General features: G+C 39.3%; 1 protein-coding gene across 3 annotated transcripts in view; it reads left to right on the top strand.

Annotated features, from left to right (window-relative positions):
• PDE4B (phosphodiesterase 4B) overlaps positions 1 to 13,630 on the top strand; it is a 486,699-nt gene that overhangs the window by 101,871 nt on the left and 371,198 nt on the right. The gene's annotated exons all lie outside the window — the stretch shown is intronic.

Genomic DNA, 13,630 nt, shown 5'->3' with positions numbered 1-13,630 from the left:
CGTTTTCCAGATACTCCAAATACAATTTCCTGCTTTTAAAATGTTAGTTATCTACGGGATAATGAAGGCTAGTGACATTTGGAGAATTTGTTTCCCTTTAGGTAGTAAGATGAGGCTTTTTAAACAGTGGGGATGTTTTCTGCCTCTTAAGATTGGAAGCAGGCTTTTGAGGAAGGAATGAGATGCATTTTTATTAAGGTCTAAGGTCAAGGGAAAACAAAATTAATCCCTATCTGTTTTTTTTAAAAGAACTATTCAGTGTGCATCAATATGCTTAAATTTAGAAAAGCAAAATTATATCAGAGTACCTGAAAGAATTATATATATAACATATATTTTATATATTATTTATATGGGTATATGACGGCAGATTTTCTTATTGCTGTATTCTATATATAATTATTCCTGGCTTCTTTTTATTTTAATTTCACTTTACTAATCTCAGTTTGTGATTATCTATAAAATAAAACATTTCATTTAAGTCAAAGGAGGAATGAAGATTGTGCTGTGAGAGACGCTTGGGCCATTTTGCAGAGTCTATATTTTTGACACAGCCTATTTTAATGTAGTGTTGAAAAGCTAATCAAGTACATATGATCTCGCAACTGTGGTTAAAATTGAATAATTAGCATTTTATCCTTTTTAAAACTTTTTCAAATATTTTCCTAGAATGGCTGGCTTATCTAAGATGGAGTTTGATTATTAAAATGAAAAATATTTTCTCTATAATTTATATAGCTTTAAAATGTAATAATATGGTGCTTTTAAGATCACTTTTTGTTTCAATCACTTATTAAAGAGAAGAACTGAACATGTTAAATTATTGTACGATAGTATTCCAGGAAATCACTAAAATCAGTGGTTTTTATGGTTTGCTGTATACCTGCCCAGTGCTGAGCTCTACAATGCTGATGAGCAGCCCAATATATCCTCATTGAACAATGCAGGGCATCTATTAGTTGGTGGTTATCAGATATGCTAAGAATTAGATCATTGAGACTCCAGCTATCACAGTTATGAGCATGAAATGTTCGCCAAACAGTCTGTATGTGATAGAGCAGCGTGTCAACACATCACAGGGAGAATGGGTTACAAATTTGAGAAGCACTGACTTACATCTTCTATTCAGCTGAATTAACATTAGAACAATCACAACCAATCACTGAGAACTAAATTAAGCATATTGCTCCCATATCCCTTACTCCATCACATAGCTTATGTGATCAGTCTTGATTATGCTTCTGCATAATTGCAGATTTGGAGCCTTAAAGATTTCCACAGATTTGTTTTTCAGCAAGTAGGCACTGGTACAGTTGTACCAATTGTTACAATATTGAAATGCTTCCACACCAGTTGGTAAAAGTGTGCTTTCCTGAGCTCTCTGATTGCCCCCAGTACCATCCCAGGCTCTTCCCCAGAAGTAACTTCCTCACCATCCGGCAGCTAAAGAGATGGCTGGCACAGCAGGAGTCTGGTTTTGGCAGGGATTGGTGACATATCTGTCAGAATAACACTCTGGGTATAGTGTACCTTGGCAGATTTTGAGTTCTTTAACTCAAGGACACTTTGAGAGTTGTGGAATTGTCCCTTCAGAGAAGTATCAAATCCAGACTCTGACATTTGGGGCATGCTGTCTACCTCTCTAAATTGAGTATATTCTTCTGTAGAACGAGAGTAAGAGTACTCACGTCATAGGCTATTGTGAGGATTAGATGTGGTAATCTCTTAAGGTACTTAGCTTAGTAAAAAGCGTGTTATGCAATCAACAAATGTTAGTTTCTCTCCTCTTGATCATTATCCAATAAAGCCTTTGAAAATTAGAAGCCGTGCTTCAAGTATCAGTAGCCTCATGCTGGGTGTCAGTAATTTGGAGTGAAATGGAGGATTTAGCCATTATCCAGAGACTTTATGCTGTGCAAAAAATATCACATATTAGTAATTCATTCATAACATGTCTGTTTTATTTCAGTTACTTTGATACCTTTTAATGAATAGGAGTATTCAGTCATTGACTGTAAATTTGTTTTTAAATATAAGCAACTGAAAGCGTTTCTATACATCCCTTATAAATGCTTCCATTGGAATATTGATAGTTGAAGACTGGTGGATCTGCTAGCAGAGGAATCTGTTTGAAAGATCATTTGATTAGAAGTGAGGAAGTAGGGTTCCAGGTATCATCACTGCCATCAACTTGAAAGTTCACAGAGGTAAGGGGTGCAGCCTGTGACAACATGTGAGAAAGAAGTATACTTACCACTTAGAGCACTGAGAATATAGAATCTGTCTCCATGTCTAGTCCAGGGGTCTGCAAACTTTTTCTGTAAAGGGCTAGATAGTAAATATTTTTGGCTTTGTGGGCTTTACGGTCTCTGTTGTGACTATTTAACCCTGCTGTTACAGTGTGAAAGAAGCCATAGACAATGTGTAAATGTCAATTGATGAGCCCTGTTCTATACTAGAAGAAGTCTCTAGAACACGAATCCTGCTCTGATAATTGCTTTGACAGTTACAACTGGGTGAAACTGACTTTGAGTTCCTAGGTGGTATTTTAAATACGTCATAAGTATGGGACTGTGTCTATAGATCAAGTCTTTAAAGCCAGTGAAGGAATTCAAGAGAGTACAAATGAAAGGCGTTGCCCAATGTATACAAGGTTAAATAGAAAAACACTGATGTCAATTTAGCCCTTGTTTGAGGAGAGCACATTGATGAAGGGAGCTGGCCATCACTGCAGACAGTAGGCCTGGATGTCAGGATAATGGTTTAATTTACCATGGAGAAAGAAAGAGTGAGAAAGGACCTGAGTCCAGTTGGGTGAACTTCCACCTGGTTACTTTTTGGATGAGTTTCTTCATCCCACAAAAGCCCAAATGAACAAAAATGGAGATAGTAATCCCTACTTTTCAAAGTTGTGGTGAGATTAAAGGAAATGTCTGTGATGCGTGTAGCATAGTAACTACCACTTAGTGGTTATTTTTATGTTGTTGTTATTGTTGTTATTTTATAGTTACATATAGACTGAGTAGCCAGAATTATGCATTTTTTATTATTGGAAGTTGTGGAGAAACTTTACTACCTGAGTTATTGGAACCAACTTGGAATTAAGATGAAAGAAGTCAGATGTGAAAATAACACGTCATCTTTATTGCTGACAAAGTTGATATTGGTATATGTAATAGTGGGCTTCTAACACTGAACGCCGTAATTACACAGACTTACCACCCAGCAACAGGAGCTGTTGGACCTGGGTAGGCATCCCCCTCAGAGGGAGAATCTACCCCTATAAATCTTGTAGCATGGGGGAGCTGTAGAAATCCTGCTCATATGAGAAAGAAGGGAGGAAGGACTGAGTTGTGCATGCCCACTTTCTCCTTCTAGAAACACCAACACAGATTAAATTACTCCTTCTTTCTGGGGAAGACTGAGTAAGGAGGCAGAGGAGGCTGGGAATATTAACTGATGGCATTCTTGACACTTGGAAGACACATCAAAGAGTCGAAAAAACATATTCTTCCTTAACAGTCTCAGACTTTTTTTTCCCCTTTTCATCGTGAGTCTGGAATCACACCAGGGATGTGGCTGTTCTTTAGAGGGAGGTATCAGGAATATATCCACACAGTCTTGCTGCCATCTTTGTGAGACTGTTCTTCTAATACCAAACACTGCTTGAGTATGTAAAGGTAATACATCTGAACTCAAAGCTTCTTGCCCTTCTAAATTAAAGTGCAAGGAAATCTAGGCCTCAGATTTATTCACTTTATCCTCTCAATTTTCCAATTTTCCAACACTGGTAACACTAGTGAAGGTCTTAGTAGAGTTACAGAGTCAGAATGCTCTGCATTTAAGCATCCACGGGGAAGGGAGAGGGGTGGGAAAAATGCACAGCAATGCAGTGGTAATGTTTTAGTTCTGTTGGGTAGGCGCATATGTTCCTTTGTATATCGGATGTTATATTAAGAATGATACTAGAGGACAAAATAAAACTTTAAAAAAGCAACAATTAGAGCTGAGGAAGAAAAGATAGCAATAAAATAATACTCTAAAGATTTTTGTTAGTGAAAGGAAAGAGGGGCATGGAAGCTGATTGGGGTAGATGAGATTAAGGAAAAGTGTTATAATGTGGGGACTTTCTTGTGTATGCTGAACAGAAGGAACCAGCAGATGGGGAGTGATTGAAGATGAGAGAGACGGGCAATAACTGATATAGAACATAAAAGGGGGAGCACAGGGGGAAAGATGAGCTTTAGGCAAGATTTGGAATTTCTTCTTCTGAGATATGTAAATCCAAGGCAGAAAAGCATGAACATGTTGGAAATGACAGGGAGAGAAATGGGAGAACCTCATTTCCAAAGGTGGGAATCAGTGGTTGTCAGATGTTAGAGTACATCAGCATCACCTGGAAGCGTTAGTGAAAAGCAGATGGCTGGACCTCAACCCTAGAGTTGAGAGTCGGGGCTGGGACCTGAGAATCTGTAGTTCTAACAGATCCCAGGTCATACTTATGGTACTGACTTGGGGACCACATTTTGAGGACTCTGGCCTGTTTTTCTTAATGAAGTAGGTGGTTGGGTCATCTGCTAAGAATAAGGGGGTGTGGGCCTATACTTTCCTTTCAGCTAAAAGCGTACATTGTTCCAGATGACCACGCATGAGTTTTTGTCTGGCGGCAGTTCTTTTTTCTATGTCATGCCAACTGACCTGTGAGGGGATTGAACTCCTAGGTGTTAGACAACAGTACTGGTTATATCTCAATAATACAATAGAACTATTGTCAGCCACGTTTTGTGTTGGATAGGAAGAGGCACAGAGAGATAAAGAAGGCAGGGAATCTTGTTCCAGTGTTTTCTTAATGGTGCACTTTTTTGTAAGAAACTGTTCTGGTTTCTCCCTTGTTATTCCCTCAAAGATGATTATAAATATCAATTCGCTTGTCTCCCACCTCCGTCTGCCTGAGGCTGTGCTTTGCCACTCTGAATGTTTCCGTTGTGAACATGATGATTCTATTTGGGCATCTTTTAACTTAGGTGTGATGTCCTTAATGTTCCCTGTCCCAACTTTCACCCCTGTTAGGAAGAGTGGTGCCAATCTCCCTGCTCTGCCCAGAAGGCTGGAAGCATTTCAACCCCCCTCATTGTCAGGGAGGGGAAAGCGGTCAGTCTGCTGAGGTGGTCGCTCAGAAACATGGGATGTGCTTTATTGCTCCCACAGTCTGTCGCAAGTTTACAGTCTGATGGGGTTTTCAATAAAAATATTTTATACTTTTGGGCTGCCTCTCAACTGCAGATCCTAACGCCCTGTTTTAAAGATCAAAATACCCACAGATGCTGTAAGCAAATGCCATAGATTCAACAAAGGCTGGTGTGAGGATGGGAAATTGATGACACACACATCTGTTTAGCTCTCCAGGCTTTACCCCCCACTGAAATCCTTTGGCTACAGAAACTGCCTTTGTGACTTGTGCATCAAGCATTTCACTCTACAAGTCAGCCGTTCACAAAGTGCCTCTGGGCTGCCCATCTCAGGTATGTGAGATAATGGACAATGGATATTTAAAATCTTGTGTCATCCCCTGCACACCTCATTGCTTGTATATTCTGTTATCAGTCAGGTCATAATTATGTTAGAATATGGGAAATGCAGATTTCATACAGAAAGTACTTAGGATAGGATCTGGCCTATATGCTTATAATAATTGGTGTCATACTTTACACATATATAATATCCTCACTATAATATATTGTAGTATATAATGTCATTTCCATCCTCTATTTTATTTAAATTTAACTCCATGACAACCCTGTGAGGTAAGCAAGGAAAATGGTCAGAGTAGGACAAATGTGCCAGGCCCTGGGATGTGTGGGAGAAAAGCTCTAATTTCCATTCTTTCCTTGTCTTCAGCAGTAAGAAAACTCCGGAGTTATAACTGAGCACACAGCTACCCAGAAAATAGACTGTGCTTTTCAGGCTTTCTTGCAGCTTCTTCCTAGTCTAGCTAGAATCTAGATTCTGGCCAGATAGTCCCCTTGAAAGAAAAGAACATCCTTCTCCTTCCACTCTCCCCTTTTCTACTGGCTGGAATGAGTATGCAGTGGTGAGATTTCTTGTGCTGTGTGGCCAAAGTAACACCACAGGCCTGATGGAGCATTAAAACCGAAGGGCCCCGAGCCATGTGACAACTTCATGGAGAGCTGCCATACCAGACTGAATTTTAGTGTACAATAAATACAATTCTATGGTTGTTTGGAGTTTCTCTCTGTTACATCAGCTGAACCTGTATCATAAATAATTCTGGGAAACATATACAACTGTGGTAGAGTTTATGTGAAGGGGATGGCCAGATCGTGAATCCCACAAAGGCAGTCGTCTAAAAGTACATATAAGTTAAATAAGCATGTTGCATACAGCTGAATCTGTTAAGCTTAATATACTATTTTTCAAAATAAGTACTAGCTACACTTTGCACGCAATGAGGAGGTTTATAGAATGTCCAAGCTGGTCAGCTGGTTGCTCCTCAGACAAGAAAGACCCACTTGTGCAAAGTACTTCCATTTGGGTGTGCCAGCCAGTGTGACGAGAGCTGAATATCCCTTCCTTATAACTTATCTTTTGTACTTTCCTATCTTAAGTAAATTGGTTAATTAATTGATAAAAGCATGTCTGTTCATTGAAATGCAAGCTGATTACAGTGGTAATTACAATAATTAACAGAAAACTGTAGACTGAAATAATGAGATAAAGGAAATAAACAGGATGATATGATAGGGTGAGTGTTAAGTGAACAAAGGAATGGTGCTTTAGACAAGGTAGCTGTGGAAGTTCTCCAAGAGAGAGAACATTTGATTGATACCCAAATGATGACAGGCAGCTGTGTATACAAAAAGTAGGGGAAGGGGAGAAAATTCATAGGCAGAGGGAAGAGAAATATAGAAGCCCTGAGGGGGGCAACTGCCTTGTATATTTGAAGAGGAGAAAGGAGGCTGCAGCACAGAACGCAAGGGAGAGAAAGGAGCTGGCAGTGCCGAGGCTGAGAGCGGCTAGATCACCTGGTCACCTACAGGCTCTGGTCAGGAGTTTTGTTTTATTCTAAGTGCCATGGGAAGCTATTACAAAGTTTTTAACAAAAATGTGACATGGTCCGACTTTTAAAAAATAGTGTTTTGGGTATGGGTATAATGATATATAGGGGCGAAGTGGAAGCAGGCACTATTGAAGGAAGATGATTTGAAACAGGGCAATGCCAGAGGAGATGGAGAGAAATGAAAGGATTCAGTTGTTTTTTAAAAGTAAATTGGTAGGGCTTGCTATAGAATGCACATGGGAGTCTGGGAAAGGAAAGCGTCAAGAACCGATCCCGTGCCTTTTGCTTGAGCAGCTGTGTTGACAGTGGTACCATTTGTTGAAATTGGAAACACCTGGGGAAAGAATTTGGGGCATATAAAGCAAAAGGCCCATTTTGGACAAGTCAAGTGTGAAAGGTGCCAATGAGTTGTGATGGCCATACACAGTTAAGTATATAAATCTGGGCTTCAGAGGAGAAAGACAAATCTGGTAAGTCATCAGAAGAAATGTAGTATTAATACTTTAAAAGTTCATTCCATTTATGAAATATTTAAAACAAATTAAAAGTGCAGAAAACAATTTAACAGACACCATCTATTGATATACCTGCCATTTAGATTTAATAAATGTGACACTTTGCCTTTTTTTTTGCTTCAGAACTTTTAAAACTATAAAGTTGTGGATAAAGAAGTGAGAGCATTCTTAAGGATGTTGGGAAGACAGTGTCTTGAATGCATCTCAGTTCTCACTCACTCCCAACTATACCTTTTCCGTCAGCAGACAGGTCCTAGAGGATAAGAATGAAGCCTCAAGTTCTGTCATGGTCTTACCAAAGAAAGTTCTCTCCTTTGGGAAGAGGAAAGCTTGGAAGTCAATGGTGAGGAGCCCCAGGATGAGAATCAGAATGCCTGCACCCTGCGACAGCTTAGCCCTTAGGAACTCATGATCTCACACGAATTCACACCTATAGGAATATACCTAATATTGTATTTTTGGATTCCTGGACACTGAGAAACAATCAAACAGGTGGGCTAGATCCTTTCTGCCTCTTCTGTTGGGAGAACATGAAGAGGCCAGAAGAGGAAAATCAGAGAGATTTCCTCCTGATGCCTTGATGTGAATACTAATAAGGTACCAACCCCCACACCACTGAATTATAAGAATGGAAACTTGCCAGACTGTGACCACCTAATGAACCCCATTACCTTACGCCCCTGTGAGCAGGCCAGGGCAAATAACAACGCAACTAAGGGTATTGAGTTACCAGAGGAATGAAAAGCAAGGAGAAAACCCAGAAGAGGTTCCTCATGAAACAGAGTTACTGGGGGAGACAGAGGCTGACGTAAGGCAAAAAACAAAGTGCTCAGGAAGATTCAGGCACAGCATAAAAAAAAGAAAGACTTTCTGGAACCAAAGCAAATTTTTTAAAGTAAAAATTCAGCAAATAAATTGAATCAGAGTAAAATTTTTGAGATTAAAAATAGCACACAATGTAGACACAAGCAAACACACAACACACATCCACGTACACAGACTAATGTCCTGGAAGATCAAGTAGTAGAACCATCTCAAATGTCGGAGAAAAAATACAGAGACTTAGAAATCTTTAAAGAAAAGAAAAAACACTAAGAAGCTAGTTCAATTAGCTCTAACATGTCAATAATAAGAGTTCTAGAAGAAGAAAAATACAGAGATGAAAGCCATGGAATAATCAAATAAGTACCAACCAAATATTCTCCAGATTTTAAGACCTGAGTCTGAAAAGTGGAAGGGAATTCTAGGCAAGATTCATGACAACAGACTCTTAATTAGACATGTTCTAGTAAAGCACCTGAATTTCAGTTGTATATCAGAAAAAAAGGTCTTTAAGCTTTCAACTGGAAAGAACAATTCAGTTATAAGAGAAAAATACGTAAAGTGAGATTCGACAATTAATCTTCAACACGAGAAGGTAAATAACAGAAGAGTTTCCTCTGTAGACCGCTAGGAAGAAAGAGCTGCAACCCAAGCCTCCTGTATTTAACCAACATGTCATTCACACCTGTGTTGGGTGAAATGATGGATGTGATTAATGTTAAGGACCTCGAGACAGGGAGAGTATTTTGGATTATCCAGGTGGATTCAATTCAGTCACATATATTCTTAAACATAGAGAACCTTTCCTGGATGCAGAGAACCAGAGAAATGGCAGTGTGAAGACTTGGCTTCTAGTTTTGGTGATGGAGGAAGTGGTCATGAGGCAAGGAATGGGTGGCCTCTAGAAGGAGAAAAAGGCAAGAAAATGTATTTTCCCTTAGAGCATGCAGAAAGGAATGCAGCCCTGCTGACACCTCGATTTTAGCCCTGTGAGACCTGTCTTGGACTTCTGACCTACAGAACCATAACGTCTTAGTCAGGTCAGGCTGCTCTAACAAAGTGCCATAGGCTGGGTGGCTTATAAACAACAGACATTTACTTCTCACAGTTCTGGAGGCTGGAATTCTGAGATAAGGATGCCAGCATAGTCGGGTTCTAGTGAGAACCTTCTGGGTTGCAGACTGCCATCTTTTTGTATCCTTCTGTGGTGGAAGGAGACCTAGCTAGCTCTCTGGAGAGTCTTATGAGGACACTGATCACATTCATGAAGGCTCCACACTCTTTTCCCAGTTACCTCCCAAAGGTCCAACCTCTAAATACATCAGGATTAGAGTTTCAACCATAGGAGTTTTAGGAGGAAACAAACATTCAGTCCATTGAATATAAAACAATAAATTTATGTTTTTTTAAGCCACTAAATTTGTGGTAATTTATTATGGCAAGAATAGAAAACTAATACCACCTCTCATGGGGGAAAAAAGGGTATTTGTAGAGATAGAATGGTTTAGAGCATTTATCATCTACGTACCCAATCTGAGGAAAGTACTCAATAAAGAGCTATAACAAGGAACAATTTAAACAGAAAACTCGAGATAGTAGAAAATAAAAAGTGGAAACAGGGATTAGAAATGAACCTTGCAATATGTAAAGTTAAAACTAGGTGGATAATTGTATACTCTTGGGGAATATGTAATACAAGTGATGAATAAGAATTAGGGAATAAAAATGAAATGATGAGAAGAAAATTCATAATAACCTGGAAATAAACATAGTAACCATTTCAGCACAGCCTAGGAGTTGGGGTTTCAATAACATCCCTCCAAAGTTCTCTTCTGAACCATTTCCTCTTTTGCTTTCGCTTTATAAGGTTGGTAATTATAAGGAAAATTGAAAGTGAAATACCTATGCTCCAACAGCAAATGCGAAGGGACTAAATGATCTCCTTAAAAGACACAGGATCTCAGACTGGGTACTGTGCCCCTTAAGCGTCGTGCTGTATTTAAGAAACACAGTTAAAATAAAATATTAGACAAACTTTGACAATACCTATATGGGAAGTGTTGATAAAATGTAAGTTCTGCTTCAAAAACACAGCAGCTACAGATGTAAAAAAGTTCTCTAGGCCTGAAATGAAACAGAAAAACAAAACAGGGGATAAGGGTGAATCTGCCGGCTGGCTGGGCCCAAGAGTGGAAACAGAAACTGAAAAACTGTTGAAGGCTGTCAGCTGGGGTCTTGGCTCTCTGCCTGGCCCGGGAATTGTGGAGCTAGAAATATTGCAAGACAGAGACACAATCTTACCTTTCTAAGGTTCACACATCATTTGGGAAGCGGTAAAAGTTATAAGTGTCGTGTTAGACTTTAATAAATCAAGAAAGCGTTTGTAATCTCAGCAAAGACTATACAGTTTGGATAATTGAAAAGACTCAGAAGATTTCTCAGAGCATACTCCTGGAAGCCTCTTAACAAAGGATAAGGGACTGCAGGAGAAAAGGGTGCGGAAGGATGCCAAGAGGAGCTCCCAGGGTCCTTTCTTAGCTGAACAAAGTGCACTTTGTCTCCGGATCGTGAACCACCGGGATGCATGTGAGGAATTTTGTGTCAGGAAAGCTCTGGTGAAAGTTTCCAGGGGGATCTCTTATGCTCCCTTGGTCCCATAGCCAAGTCAGACTCTTTAACTGGTTACAACAGGTGTAAGCCATCAACAAACAAGCTGGCGCTGGGTGCAATCAGGGGAGTGTTAACCTTTTAACAGCACACTATAGATTCTCATTGTTATCTTGACCAAGAATCAGTGTGTGGCTTCCAGTTGTCCTTGGACATAAGCAAAGAAATCTCCCAGTCTAGCTGTAATTTTGCTCTATATTACATAGTCTACCTACCTGACACCTCAAGACTTCTTCTTCTTTTTTTTTTTGGTGAAGATTGGCCCTGAGATAACATCTGTGCCAATCTTCCTCTACTTTTTATATGGGATGCCACCACAGTGTGGCTTGATGAGCAGTGTGTAGGTCTGCACCCAGGATTGGAACCCTTGAACCCCGGGCTGCCAAAGTGGAGCGTGTGAACTTAACCGCTATGCCACCAAGCCGGCCCTATTGATCAAGCCTTCTTAATTATACATTGCTAATTACCGTTCTTTTTCCTGCATCTTTTACACCGTTTATGGATCAAAGAAAAAGCAAAAGTACAAATATCAAAATACTATTTATTTGTTTCATCCAACAGAGTATACATATTACTTTAAAAAAATAGTTCAGTTTTCCAAATATCCAGCATAGATTTGTTTAAAATCATGCACATATTTGTCAACCCTTTTACCTCCTTTCTTCACCAAAATGTGAATTTTGTGTAACGTATCAATAGATTGATTTAATGTAAAGATTAATTGATTACCAAGTAAATCTAGTTCCTCCTCTGGCCAATCACCTTCCGTTGGAAGAACGTTCGGTAGGGGAATTGATTCAATTTCCCAATACATTCGATCATTGATATCAGTATTATAATAGTTCTTTTAAATAGTCAAATTATTCTTACCAATTACTTCATTATTACACTAAATAGTAGTTACATGAATGATTTAGACTAAGATCATTACAAAATGTCAGAATTAACTTCCCCACAAGAGCAGCCTTTGCTCATATAACAAATGTTGTCATGGATTGGGGTATAAATTAAGGGCCAAATTTCCGTAAGTTCTGATTTTGAGTCTCTTCTGGGCATAGCCACAGCCCCGTTTCATACTAGAGGATTGAACTGACACAGGCTCCCAATGGACCTTATATTTAAGTGATACCCATCTTCCTTCATCTGTAAAATTCTAGTCAATTGTAATAGATTTTCAGTTCTTACTAACTGCACTATTTGGCTATATTTGATTTTTGTTATACATAGGGCCTTGGCAGTTAGAGAACACCTACGCAAATTACAATCTCTGTTTCTGAACTTCCATAGGCTAGGGAACCATAACCGTCCCCAAATTTTATTCCTTGTACTTTTGCTACCCAGGTCCTGGGCTGTGGTCCACAAGACACCTCTGCTTCCATCTGGAGGAACATACTTCACAGTCCCCCTTGGGTCAGCATGCACGCTCTTTCCCATATTTGAGCTCTAGCATGTTAACTATCTGTTGAATGGTTGTCTATGTTTATGAAGCTGTGTTATCTGTCCAGGCCACTTTTTATTCTGTCCCTTATTCCTGAAACAGCATTCCTTTTAAGCAGTAAATACAGGCCAATACATCCTTTTCCTTGGTATGACTCTGTATTAGGGTCGAATTTGGCTTATCCCAGACCTTTTAGATCTAGGCCAATTTTCCCAGTATTCATTTAGAACAATAACAGTTTCTTTAACAAACATGTTATTGTCATAGAATGTGTATTTCTTGACTGTAGGTTGAATATATATTTTGGAACCAAAAATGCTGAGTTCCCCATATAGGTAGTTTCCAAATATGTTTTGTTTGGGTGTGTGCCTTTTTAGTAGTGGAGGTCTAATAAATTGTCAGATTTTTCAAATGTTAAGAATCATTGTTTTAGGATAATTTCCTTTTTAACTTGTATTGATGTTATGCCATTCATTCATTGGATCATTCATTTCTCAAGTATTTATTGCCATAATTTTCCAAGATTGAGAATGTAGGAAGAACATATTTATGTGAAAGAAAATGTTGTCAGGCAGTGGAAGTTATTTGTCTAGCTCAGGAGCAAGATTAGGCGTAGAGATGCTGATTTGTAAGTCCCGGAAGATAAAATGATAGTTGAATTTTTTATTGATAGGGAAATGGAATCCCCCAATGAGTTTCTAGAATGAAAAAAGGACACTATTTGAAAGGAGGGGGAGACAAAGAGTGAGTGAAGACAATGGAGAATGAGCAGCCTTGGCAATATAGGAACAAGGAGACCTGAGTCAGGAAAGTTGGAGCAATTAAGGTTTTCATGAGGCAGATAGGTCAAGTAAAACAAGGGCAGAGAGTGTAAATATTTATCTATTCTATCTTGCCTCCAGGAATATAGTGTTCCATGAGCCATTTTCATAAATTTCTGTGGGTCAGGCCTTGCTGACTCATTCTATACTTGCTACAGATTACAGTAATTCTGCCCATCTCCCTTTTGATGGGTCTGTGCTGCCACCTGGCCTCTGCGATGCTCAGGTCCTATCATCCCTATTGCTATTAGGGAGCGCGTTGCTGTAACATATCTCCTGCCGTGGCTCT

This window comes from Equus przewalskii, chromosome 24 (assembly GCF_037783145.1).
Source record: "Equus przewalskii isolate Varuska chromosome 24, EquPr2, whole genome shotgun sequence".
NCBI lineage: Eukaryota > Metazoa > Chordata > Mammalia > Perissodactyla > Equidae > Equus > Equus przewalskii.
The sequence above is the reverse complement of the archived record's forward strand: the minus strand, read 5'-3'. Positions and strand labels throughout refer to the sequence as shown.